Genomic DNA, 13,360 nt, shown 5'->3' on the forward strand with positions numbered 1-13,360 from the left:
GTGCTGAAGAATTGACTGCCTTTAGAAGGTTAGGTGATATTCCATTTTAAAAAGAAGAAAACTTACTTGTATTTAAGTAAGTTTCTTTAAGCTAATCCACAGGTGAATTTAAAGGCATGGTTCAGAACAGACCTTATCTCATTTCCACAATCCATTGCTCTGTTTCTGAAAATGAATACAATCATTCATGCAATTTTGCATCTTATCTTGAATAATGGTTTCCACTCCAATGACAAGCACAATACAGATCCACGTATGCTTTGCATTTAGAAGAATAAGACTTTCCATTGCTCACCACATATGATAACCCGTTCTACTACAATCTAGGTAATGACAAAAAGCCTAGAAAGCAGTTCTTCTGAGTGTCTTTCCTGGAAGGTACTTTACATTACTGGTTCTTCTCTACTTGATATCAGGCAGTGGTGGTTGGGTCGGTAGTTATTCGCTGTACAATCCACAAAATTCTTGAATCCTCAAGGAGCTGATGAGTTAATGTAAATCAGCTTAGTTGCTTTAATCTAACAAATGTTACAGGAGTATCTTCCTGCAGACTGCTAAGCACACACAGATTGACGGCCAAGCAGCTTCCTTCCCCCTTACATTTTGCTTCTCTGCCCTGGCTCGATGCCTGCTAAAAGAACTTGATCCAACAGCTGAAAAGGTCATAAGTTAAATCAGTTGAAGAGAATCCAATTTCTAGTTTTAAAAGCACAGCCTTCATTCCATGGCTTCCCTTCTTGCACTACTAATACGGCTCTAAGAGCAGAGGAGCTGAACATGTTTGGAAGAACAGACTTATCCGGAGATGTTCAAACATAGAAGAAAAAAACACATTGGCACTACTAGAAATAGATTCACACTACATAGCAGGGAGTCATTTAATATACCTCAGTTCTGCATTAAAAAAGATCTAAAGTGTCTGAGCTTATAGAATAGTTGTAGGAAAATATTTTTAAACTAATACATTGAACCTGTTTAGGACAAGGTGTGTCCTGTTAGTTATTATCGGCCCTATGCTTTTTGCATTAGTTTATAATAAGCTTTGTGTCTAGCAATGTGGATTCTTATGAACACCGAAGGTCCTGCTGGAGTTTTCCTCAACTTGACTCTGGATTTACTTTCTTGTGTTCAACAGAGAAGTGCTATGTAAGCAATGCATCAGTGGAAATGGTTTCCCCTGAGTCAGTTTGGCCAAGTGATTCAATCGAGGAATATAACCTGAAAATTACCCACATAGAAGGTGTCGTTTCAATGGTGTTTGAACTGCAATATTTTGTTTAGCACCTTTTTGAAATTCGTGCCTCTCTTCATTTCCAATTTGGGCAAAGGCAACTGTTTTGCACACATGTAGCCTTGCAATCAAATGAAGCACCAGAACATCTCTGTAGGAATAAATGAAGCACCAGAACATCTCTGTAGGAGTAGGATGTAAGAATGTTTAATCAATTTTCAGTACAAAATAAAATTCTACAGCCAGTTGCTCCAACACTGTCAACCCTCTTCTTAATTCCAGGGTTTAACCTTTCATAAAAATGTGCAGGATGGAACTGCAGATTTGACTTGAATAACAAATGCAACTTTTAAGAAGTTTGTTTTAAAGCTTAAAAAATACCCAGGTAACGTTTTTCCCATACAATGTTATGTTGAAGGTTACAGCAGATGAGCTTCCTTAGAACTTGGTTGTCTAAAGACCCTAACGTGTTTCTGGATGCAAGGAAATATCTGCTATTTCTTGTCAAGCATGGGACTGATTGTGAGTTGAATCCTTGCATGAATCCAGCACATAATAACTGCAAAAAGTCACTGTGTGAAAAGAGAGCTGGTCATCGGAACGTATCCACAGGATTCTTCCCAATGGTGAGATTTACCATTTGACTGGTGAGAAGATCACGTTACTCCATGATCAGTGGTCTATTTACACTTCAAAAGTCCATTAAACTTGCAAAAAAGGGGGCAAGATTCTAGGAAATATCCAGCAGAGATCATCACATACAGAAGACTCACTCTTTTCAGATGTATGTGTGTCCCTGCCTGAAAAGAACACTGTGTATTGCTTTTAGTGTGAGATGCAGGCTTTTTCCTCTGTGCACAAACCAGGAAAGTATCTATATGTAGAAATTTATCTCTGCAGATTGCATCCCTTGTACTGGGGAGAATTAATTTCTACCATATCTTCCCTTCAGTGAGAATATGCTGTGCTGAGAATTTAATATCCGCCTATTTAACTACAAAATGTGTGAACTCCTTACAAGAGGGGCATATGTTACAGCTTCCAGGTGACACTTCTGAAACCATAATATGATTTAAAGTAGCTGGCAAAGGTGTAAAGTTGTTACTTACACTGAGATAGAATTGAGAAGCTACAGCAATCTCCTATGAAGATCAGCTTTGCTCTTACTCAGCTCTCATTGCTGGAATTTGACCTGACTTGTCTCTGTTGTAGCAGAGTACTAAGAAAATATTGGTTTAGTCCTTCATGCCTATCCTCCTACATTCTAATCCCTGAGAATGTTTACAGGAGCATTGCCACTTGCTTTGGAGGGGTTAGAAAAACCTTTACAAATGAAATGAATTTTATTACCAAAATTATGCCATTGCAATGCTGCCAATCATAACATAACCAAAAAAATGCCATTTAAACCTGCTGCCTGTATCTATTCTAATTAGTCCGTCATGTTTCAGTTCTGCTTTTTTAAAAATTTAGTTTGCATTAACTGTTAAATATCTTTTCCCCCACTGATAACATATAATAATATGTGTATCAGCAACAAGTATAGCATGTTCTTATGACTTTGTGAAATTGTATGAAGGCAGCAAGGTTTGCTTTTATATTGACTATCTCTGATTAGTGGCCAAGTTAGTCTTTAAAATACCTCTGAACTCCTGTTTTATTATGCTGCTAAAGACTAACAAAGTGTATTCCAGCATAAATGTTTGTGAGTTAGAGCTCACTTCATCTGAAGCTATATAAGCTTTAGGACTGGTCTTATCAATCTGATTTATGGGGTAATTCCATATACATGAGAATCAGTCTTACATTTGGTGGGACTTTCTTAATAATGTCTGACTGTCGACAAAGCAATCTGACATACTATATATTAAAGTAGCCAATTTAATCCTGTATCTTTCTTTAATTCAAAATTTTATATATTAGGTCAAAAAGAGAGGATAGATTTATTCTATCAACTCTGGCTAGAAATGAGGGGGAACGTTCAAAATTAAATAGGTAACATAACGAATCCAGTGTAAACTTGATAGCTTTTCTGTAGACACGTGGGTTTGCCAAGAATGCCATACATGGGTTGGCTTTGGCTTGGAATCTAAGGTAGCCAAGGGAGGGTCTGTGGATCTCCTGACCCCAAGCCGCAGCCTATGCTGTTCATGAGGGTCTCATGACTTGCAGCGGTCTTTGAGGTGATATGGGGGGGGCAGAAGATGGGGAGGTGGGAAAATTCCATTCTGCTTCTTTGGATCCAACCATCCAAACTCTTTCTGATACCACTGTTGTACAGCATCTCTTGACTTCTGGGCAGAATATTGACTCCTGCAGAGAGAGACTTCACTAAATAGCTTTCTGAAATAACTATTAGAAATTAAATACTTAGCAACTTTACACCATCTGAGTGCTGTGGATCGTAGCACTATTGAGGAAAAAATTCACATCCCCCTGAAAACAACTTAAATTAAAAAAAAAAACAGTTCTGAACAATAGATGCTGTATTGTCTGCAAGGAATCCTACGCTTCATTGACACCTTTGGCACATCTGTTCATCAAATCAAAATGCAGCTGTACATGCAGCAGTGTGCTGCTTTATTCTCCCAATTTTAGCAACTTCATCTGTTTATAAGTATAAAGTGACACTCAGTGATGGGAAGTATTCTCGTTCAATTTTAGGTTTTCAGGTTTTCTGTGTATTTAATATTCTTTAAAGAAAATAAAGCACGTGGGAAACCCTGAACTTCTTTCTTCATGGTTAAAGCTAGTATAAGTAGCCCAACTTTAAATCTCATGCATGGAATGCATGCATTAGTAGTATATACACAACCAGAAATACTCATTTGCAGCTAAGATTATACCATTGCTGCTGTTAATTGCTATGGTAACCAATATTAAAACATGCAACTAAGGCCATGTGCTTATGTACACTGCCATTTGTATTCTGAGTCCAAATATAAAATTCTGAATTGGATGCAGTTTTAGTAAATAAGATTTGGAACTTTTACACCTTTACAGTTTAGTAGAAATGGAGGCTGTCGTACTTTGGTCATATTATGAGAAGACAAGAGTCACTGGAACAGACCATCATGTTAGGAAAAGTTGAAGGCAGCAGGAAAAGAGGAAGACCAAACAAGAGATGGATGGACTCTATAAAGTAAGCCACGGCCCTCAGTTTGCAAGACCTGACCAAGGCTGTCAAAGATAGGACGTTTTGGAGGACATTGATTCATAGGGTTGCCATAAGTCGGAAGTGACTTGACAACACTTAACACACAGAAACTAAGTAAATGTGTATTTGTGTAATTCATACAACTTAGAATCTTGGGGTTTCTGTTAATTTTGCCTGTGAAATTGACGAAAAGTAACACTCTGCTAGACTTTCTGAAATCCTAGTGGCTATTACTTTCTCCTTTCATTGTCAATACATCAGCATGGTCATTGTTAGTAATTCAGTCCAGTATCCTTTATACAGAGTAGTGCGCCTTTTCGCATCCTAATGGGGGCTGCTACGCTGTCCCTAAACCAGCCATTAATCTCCTCTGTGACCATAACTAGATATGAATCTCTTGAGAATTTTTTTTAAAAGTCAGAGGACTTTAGTAGTATAAATAGCATTAAGTAGAGCAAGCCTGTGGTGTATGGTAACTCCCCAGTGCAGCCTGGCAGCTAGCCAGATCCTTGCATATTTACCATCATCATCTATATATAAAACTGATTTTGCACAGCATTTTAAATCTTTGAAAATTGCCTATATGGTATTTAGCAATTCCTTCTCCCCACACCAAGCCCATTGTGACTTATTCACCAATCAATACTTTGTGCAAGTCTTTCTCATATAAATTTTACTTTGGAAGTGAATTTTGTAACGCTCCACAATCCTTTACAGGTCCTTTAATAGGTAGGTATTGTGAGAACTTGTCTTGTGGCCCAGAGTCAGTCATGGTGAATTTGGGAGGCTTAGGTTAAAATCCTACTTCAGCCACGATAATCTAAACCTCATCCCTGTTGCTCAGCTATTGTTCCTCCTATGTAAAATTATTAGTTATTTCAACCGGTTGTTGAGAAGCGGAATGAGAGCGGTTGTCAAAATAGCTGATGTGTGGATGGAACCGACCTTTCCTATTCAGTCAGGATATTTTTGGACCTTTCAAAAAATTACTTTCATTATGAATGTAATTAAATACAGTGTACTCCCATGCCTGCTTCTGCAACCATATCCAGGGGCACAGATGAAGCTTGACAGTTTGTACTGAAACTGGCAGTAAGAGAACCCCAATTTGTATCTTCTATGAGCATTAGGAAAGGGTTTTCCCCACTTCATATAAGACTCATTACATGTTTAGTGACTGTGAGCCACCTGAAGAAAAGTGCCAGCAGGGTAATGTGTGATGCCCCTGAACAATGGTTATAGTGTGCTTTGTTCTTCATCCTAAAGGTGTGAAAGCCAACCTCTTTGATCTGATAACATTTTCCTCTGAAGTGTCAATTAGCACCACCCTCTTAATGAAGCCCAATTAAGCTATTCTGGAATTGCAGGGTTAGTGACCATGAATACAGAACTGGTTAGTGGTCCTTTTAGAACACTGGTTCCCAACCAGGGGTCCATGGACCCCCAGGGGTCCGCGAGAACTAAATTAAGGTCCGCGAAACAAAGTTATAAACCCATAATAAATTAATATTTTCAATTAAAAGTTCTCTATTATAAAATATATATATTCAAATATAATTCTAAGTTTAATGTTTAACTAACAGTTATGATTAAAGTTTATTTTCAAATTCCCGGAATTTTTATTTTGAACTTTGGGGTCCCTGCACCGAACAAAAAAGTCCTAGTGGTCCCTGGTCAAAAAAAGGTTGGGAACCACTGTTTTAGAATAACTACAGAGGAAAAGGAATGATGTCCTCTTTCTGCCCCAATTCAGTTCTAAAGGCGTAAATAGGGAAGTAAATCCCCTTGAGTTCGGTGTATCTTCCAAACAGGTGGATTTCACACTGTAGCATCAAAGAGTGTGATTCTGTGCATGTCCTAAATTAGATTATAATTAATCCAGAAAAAAAGATGGTATGCTGGTATGTTATCAGTCCTTAAAGCAGAAAAAGAGATCCAAAATAAAAGGATGGGACTGTATGTACCCTAAACAGTACTATCAATCCGGAACAAAAAATGATGATGGGAAGCGTGGTTGTAAATGAAGTAGGTTACAATCCATCTGCGTGCGGATTTTTGTGTGTGTGTGTGTCAAGAGCCGTCAAGTCACTTCCGACTCACGGCGACCCTATGAATCAAAGTCCTCCAAAACGTCCCATCTTGAACAGCCTAGCTCAGGTCTTGCAAACTGAGGACCGTGGCTTCCTCACCTCTTGTTGGGTCTTCCTCTTTTCCTGCTGCCTTCCACTTTTCCTAGCACGCTTTTTGCCTACGCTCCCTGAATGGGATTAGAATCCCGGACTAGCCGGCTTTTGCACTTTCACACATGCCAAAGAATGCACTTTCAATCCACTCTGCAGTGGGATTTTACCCTGTGAAACGGCCAAACCCGCTTGCAAACGACCGTTCAGGTGCATCGAAGGAGGAATGAAAGTGCTGTTTACACAGCCCAAAGAATGCACTTCCAATCCGCTTTCACTGCGCCTGAACCGCCGATTGCAAGCGGGTTTTGCCAGTCTGCACAGTAAATCCACCGTCAAAGCGCATTGGAAGTGCATTCTTTGGGCCGTGCAAATAGCACCCATTATTCAGCCTGCGCAAAAGTGACACTGCACTAGGTATTCCCAGCGATGTATCCAGAGTTTGGAAATGTTATTAAAAACATCGCTTTAAAAGGGTTTTTTGATGCCACGGCTAAAAAATGGTTGAAAGACGTCTCCACAGCTAAAGGGGCCAAACAAAGTGCGAACACTATTTTTTAGAACAGTTTCAAGACGCTTAATACATCGGTGGGAATACAAAGAAAGCGTGAACAGTATTTTTATAACAGTTTCAGACTCTTAATACATCGGTGGGAATTAATAGAAAGCGCGAACAGTATTTTTGATAACAGTTTCAGACTCTTAATACATCGGTGGGAATACAGAGAAAGTGCGAACAGTATTTTTTATAACAGTTTCAGACTCTTAATACATCGGTGGGAATACAGAGAAAGTGCGAATAGTATTTTTTATAACAGTTTCAGACTCTTAATACATCGGTGGGAATACAGAGAAAGTGCGAACAGTCTTTTGTAGAACAGTTTCAAACTCTTAATACATCGGTGGGAATACACAGAAAGTGCGAACAGTATTTTTTTATCACAGTTTCAGACTCTTAATACATCGGTGGGAATACACAGAAAATGTGAACAGTCTTTTGTAGAACAGTTTCAAACTCTTAATACATCGATGGGAATATGCAAAGTGTGAACAGTCTTTTTTTTTATAACAGTTTCAGACTCTTAATACATCGGTGGGAATACACAGAAAGTGCGAGCAGTCTTTTTCAGAACAGTTTCAAACTCTTAATACATCGGGAATACACAGAAAGCACGAACAGTCTTTTTATAACATTTCCAAAAAAATTATTTATATATATATATATATAGATAGATAGATAGATAGATAGATAGATAGATATAGATATATATAGATATAGATAGATAGATAGATAGATATAGATAGATAGATATAGATAGAGATAGATAGATAGAGATAGATAGATAGAGATAGATAGATAGAGATAGATAGATAGAGATAGATAGATAGAGATAGATAGAGATAGATAGATAGAGATAGATAGAGAGAGATAGATAGATAGAGAGAGATAGATAGATAGAGAGAGATAGATAGATAGAGATAGATAGATAGATAGAGATAGATATAGATAGATAGATATAGATATAGATATAGATATACACACACAGACAGACAAAAAGATGCAACTGTACGTTTGATTATTTTTCCGTGAACGTCTTTATAGATGTACCATCCTTGCTAGGTAGCCATCTCCATTGTAACATTTCCAGACCCTGGATAGACCGCTGGGCATGCCTTAGCGCGCTCCCGGGCAGCGTCCCCCGACACCAACCCCCGCGCGCCCTCGCGCGGAAGCGCTCCGGCGCGCGCGCTCCCAGCCCAGGCGCGACCTCCCGCGGCTGCCGCCGGGCCCCAGCGCCGCCGGGTCTCCCCAGCCCCCCTCCCCGCGGCTTCCTGCCTGCCCGCCCCCCCCCTCGTGGCCCGAGGAGGTCCCCACCGGCAGACGCTCCTTATACGGCCCGGCCCGGGTGACCCGGGGCCCCGGCCGGGCGCTCCTTCTTTGGGCAGCCCCGCGGCGGCGCGAGGGGCCTGGGGGCGGGAGGGGGGGGCGCGGGGGGCTCCGGCCGGGGCTCGCGGGATGCCCGCGCGCCAAATATGGAGACATTGCTGCGGGGACGCGGCCGGGGAGGGGCCGGGGCCCCTATAAAGCCGCCCCCCGGCTGTGCGCAAGGCACCGAGCGGCAGAGCTGGGAGGAGAGGCACGCGGAGCGGAGAGCCAGGCACCCACCCTAGGTGAGTCGGGGGCGGAGGGCTTCCCGCTGGAACCTGGGGGGGGGGGCGACCTCCGGGCGGCGGCGGGAGATCTCCCGCTGGGTGCTCGAGTCGATGTACACATGTTCTGAATAGACAGCAGGACATAATTCTAGCAGATAGGCTATATTCAATATACCTATGTCATGTGCTATATTCAATATACCTGTGTCCTTAGTAGATAACAATACGTGATTGTTGTCTACCTGCAAGGGTTGTTGGTAGGGAATGCTTTATCTTAATAGATAGCAGTACACAATTCTAGCACATATGCTATATTCCCTATTCCCTTGTCTACATGCAAGGGTTGTTGGTAGGGAATGCTTGATCTTAACAGATAGCAGTACACAATTCTAGCACATATGCTATATTCCCTATTCCCTTGTCTACATGCAAGGGTTGTTGGTAGGGAATGCTTGATCTTAACAGATAGCAGTACACAATTCTAGCACATATGCTATATTCCCTATTCCCTTGTCTACATGCAAGGGTTGTTGGTAGGGAATGCTTGATCTTAACAGATAGCAGTACACAATTCTAGCACATATGCTATATTCCCTATTCCCTTGTCTACATGCAAGGGTTGTTGGTAGGGAATGCTTGATCTTAACAGATAGCAGTACACAATTCTAGCAGATATGCTATATTCCCTATATTCCCTATTCCCTTGTCTACATGCAAGGGTTGTTGGTAGGGAATGCTTGATCTTAACAGATAGCAGTGCACAATTCTAGCAGATATGCTATATTCCCTATATTCCCTATTCCCTTGTCTACATGCAAGGGTTGTTGGTAGGGAATGCTTGATCTTAATAGATAGCAGTACATAATTCTAGCAGATATGCTATATTCAATATACCTATCTCCTTAGTAGATAACAATACGTAATTGTTGTCTACCTGCAAGGGTTGTTGGTAGGGAATGCTTGATCTTAACAGATAGCAGTACATAATTCTAGCAGATATGCTATATTCAATATACCTATCTCCTTAGTTGATAACAATACATAATTGTTGTCTACCTGCAAGGGTTGTTGGTAGGGAATGCTTGATCTTAACAGATAGCAGAACACATTTCTAGTAGATATGCTATATTCAATATACCTATCTCCTTAGTAGATAACAATACGTAATTGTTGTCTACCTGCAAGGGTTGTTGGTAGGGAATGCTTGATCTTAACAGATAGCAGTACACAATTCTAGCAGATATGCTATATTCAATATACCTATCTCCTTAGTTGATAACAATACATAATTGTTGTCTACATGCAAGGGTTGTTGGTAGGGAATGCTTTTTTGGCCGTAGAATCCTCTGACCTTGAGAACTTTGGTTGGAAGAAATGGTAGAAATCTAAGAAACAAATAAAAATGGATGAATATACATAGTCAAGAGCAAGAGTCCAGCAGCACCTTAAAGACTAACAAAAATATTTTCTGGCACGGTATGAGCTTTCGTGAGCCACAGCTCACTTCTCCAGATCATCTGAAGAAGTGAGCTGTGGCTCACGAAAGCTCATACCCTGCCAGAAAATATTTTTGTTAGTCTTTAAGGTGCTACTGGACACTTGCTCTTTTCTACTACTGCAGACAGACTAACACGGCTACCCACTCTGAATTATATACATAGTCAGTACCTTCTGACCTAGCCTGGATGGGCCAGGCTAGCCCGATCTCATCAGATCTGGGAATCTAAGCAGGGTTGGCCCTGGTAGATATTTCAATGGGAGACCACCAAGGAATACCAGGGTTGCTATGCAGAGACCGGCAATGGCCAACCACCTCTGAACATCTCTTGTCCCGCCGACAGAGATCAGTCCCCCTGGAGGAAAAGGGCCGCTTTGGCCATTGGGCTCTAAGGCGTTGAAGTCCCGCCCCAAGCCCCGCCCTCCTCAGGCTCCGCCCCAAAAAACCTCCCGGCGCTGGCGAAGGTGGCGACCGTAGCTGCGACCCAGCCGGCAGTGGACCGGCGAGGGGGTCCCCTTGCCCGGTAGCGAGTGGGCCCCTGATGAAATGCCCCCCCTTCAACATTAGACAACATGTTTAAAATGTTAACGACCTTTTAGTAGCTTGGAAGTATAATAGATTTGTTTTAAATTGTTTTTTTTTTTCAAATTTTAAAAAACGTAATTTAAAAATTCAATTATAAATTATTAAATTATTTTAAAAAATAATTCAAAAGATTAAATTATAACCAGCTGTATTTACATTTAGTATCTACTGGATACTGCCGGTAATATACACTGTAATTATTATATATATATATATATATATATATATATATATATATATATATATATATATATATATATATATACACACACACACACACACACACACACACACACACACACACACACACACACACACATTTATTTATCAAAAAAATTAATTGTGCCTTTTCCCCACTTAGGTATTTTTTGAAATTTTTATTTATTTCTTGTAAAAATTAAATGGCAGCCTTATAGGTGTGGGTGTGCCCCCTTTGTCTCCCGGCAACCAATCTTTTTAGACCCAGTCCACCACTGAACCCAGCCCTCCCCTCTCTCTGCAGCGGCCACTACAGTTTTCTTGCTTTCATGACGGTGGAGCCCGTCTTTGGTTGAGCCCGGCGGTCTTGAAACAAGGCAAAACTGTACGTGGACATAGGACTTTTCTGGAGGCTTCGCTTATGAAGCCAGCGAAGAGCCTGCCATGATGCCACCAATGGAAAGAGAATAACACGGTCTCTTCAGTCTCAGCAGGCAGTGAGGTGCTGGAGTAAGGAGAGGTGGGCTTAGGCCCCGCCTCCGCCATGAACTTGGGTGCAAGGCACAACCCACCGTGGCTCAGAGGCAGAGTATCTGCTTGGCATGCAGAAGGTCCCAGGTTCAATCCCCGGCATCTCCAGTTAAAGGGACTAGGGAAGTAGGTGATGGGAAAGACCTCTATCTGAGACCCTGGAGAGCCGCTGCCGGTCTGAGTAGACAATACTGACTCTGATGGACCAAAGGTCTGATTCAGTATAAGGCAGCTTCATGTGTTCAATTGACTGGACAGGCCAGAACTCAGGCAAATCTTGAATGGACAGATCCGCTCATTTCTAGAAATGTGCTGGTTCCATTGGAGTTTATAGATGAATGGCAAGACATTGGCGTGGTCCCGAAGGATCCATCTCTCTGTCTCTGTTTTATTTAGCACGAATACTGCTGAGCTTTGACGGTATATGAGACAGAAGGTGTTGACCTACAAATAAAACAAGCTGCTTTATTTGTAGGATGAGACTGCGTTTCGGATGATTCCGTTTTTGTGCTGCATTTGCCTGATTCTGAAGAGAGCCAGCGTGGTGTAGTGGTTAAGAGTGGCGGACTCTGATCTGGTGAAGCGGGTTTGATTCCCCACTCCTCCACATGAAGCCAGCTGGGTGACCTTGAGATAGTCACAACTCTCTCCACACTCTCTGCTCCCCGCCTACCTCACAAGGTGTCTGTTGTGGGGAGAGGAAGGTGATTGTAAGCCAGTTTGATTCTCCTAAAAAGGAAAAGTCGGCATGTGAAAACCAACCTTCTTCTTCTTTATGGCCAAGCAGCAGTGACAGGCAGACAGCTGGCAGTCTGTCACTGCTGCTTGGGGAAGAGAGACCCTTGTCTGAAAGGCAATCCAGCTTTTGCGCGACTTCCACCCTTTGCCATTAGCACTGTCTAGAAATGCCTTAACCATAACAGCTGTTTCAGATGCATTCCAAGGATGCATGATTTGAAGTATTTTCATTGCCTGTAATATATTCCATCCCTCCCACCTCCCCAATTTTCAAAAATAACATATTTTTGAGAGCCTGCTATGTGCCTGCTGTTCTGATCATGGGAAGGAATTTTAATTTTGTAGGATCTCCACTGAAAATGGCTTTTTTTTAAAAAGAGAAAGGACCACCTTTATCACCTGTCATGCCACACTCTGAAATTTCTGGTCACTTTAATCGGTCATTGAAGTTTGGTGTCAAGGCACAGGGGGTGGTAGTTGCCAAATCTCTGAAGCATGCTTACTTGGGAGTGACAAAGAGACTTCATTCCTGGGATACATCTTTAGTACTGATATGGGAAGGCAGAGGTGGGCAGGCTGAAGCACAACTCATTTAAAAGGAAGTACTTGGATTTGCTGGGGCGGGGGGAGGAGGGGAGTCTAAACCTGAAACCTACTTGCTTTGGAAGCAAGTCCTATTAACACCAGTGGTTTAAAACATGGTTAGGAATAAAGCTTTTAAACTCCTTATACCCAAATACTTTCACTTGTTGTACTGAGGAGCTAGCTATTATTTATGTTATTAGTTTTTTAAAATTGGTTTTTACATTCAGTAGGCTAGCCTGATCTCGTCTGATCTCAGAAGCTAAGCAGGGTCGGCCCTGGTTAGTATTTGGATGGGAGACCACCACGGAATAGCAGGGTTGCTGTGCAGAGGAAGGCACTGGCAAAACCACCTCTGTTAGTCTCTTGCCATGAAAACCCCAAAAAGGGGTTGCCATAAGTCGGCTGCGACTTGACGGCACTTTACACACACACACAAAATATGAGTTAAGGAAGGAAATTTGAGCCTAACACGAGCTGCTTTTGTCAGGTTTGCCTGTTCAAAC

The sequence above is a fragment of the Euleptes europaea genome, chromosome 7 (assembly GCF_029931775.1).
Source record: "Euleptes europaea isolate rEulEur1 chromosome 7, rEulEur1.hap1, whole genome shotgun sequence".
Lineage (NCBI taxonomy): Eukaryota > Metazoa > Chordata > Lepidosauria > Squamata > Sphaerodactylidae > Euleptes > Euleptes europaea.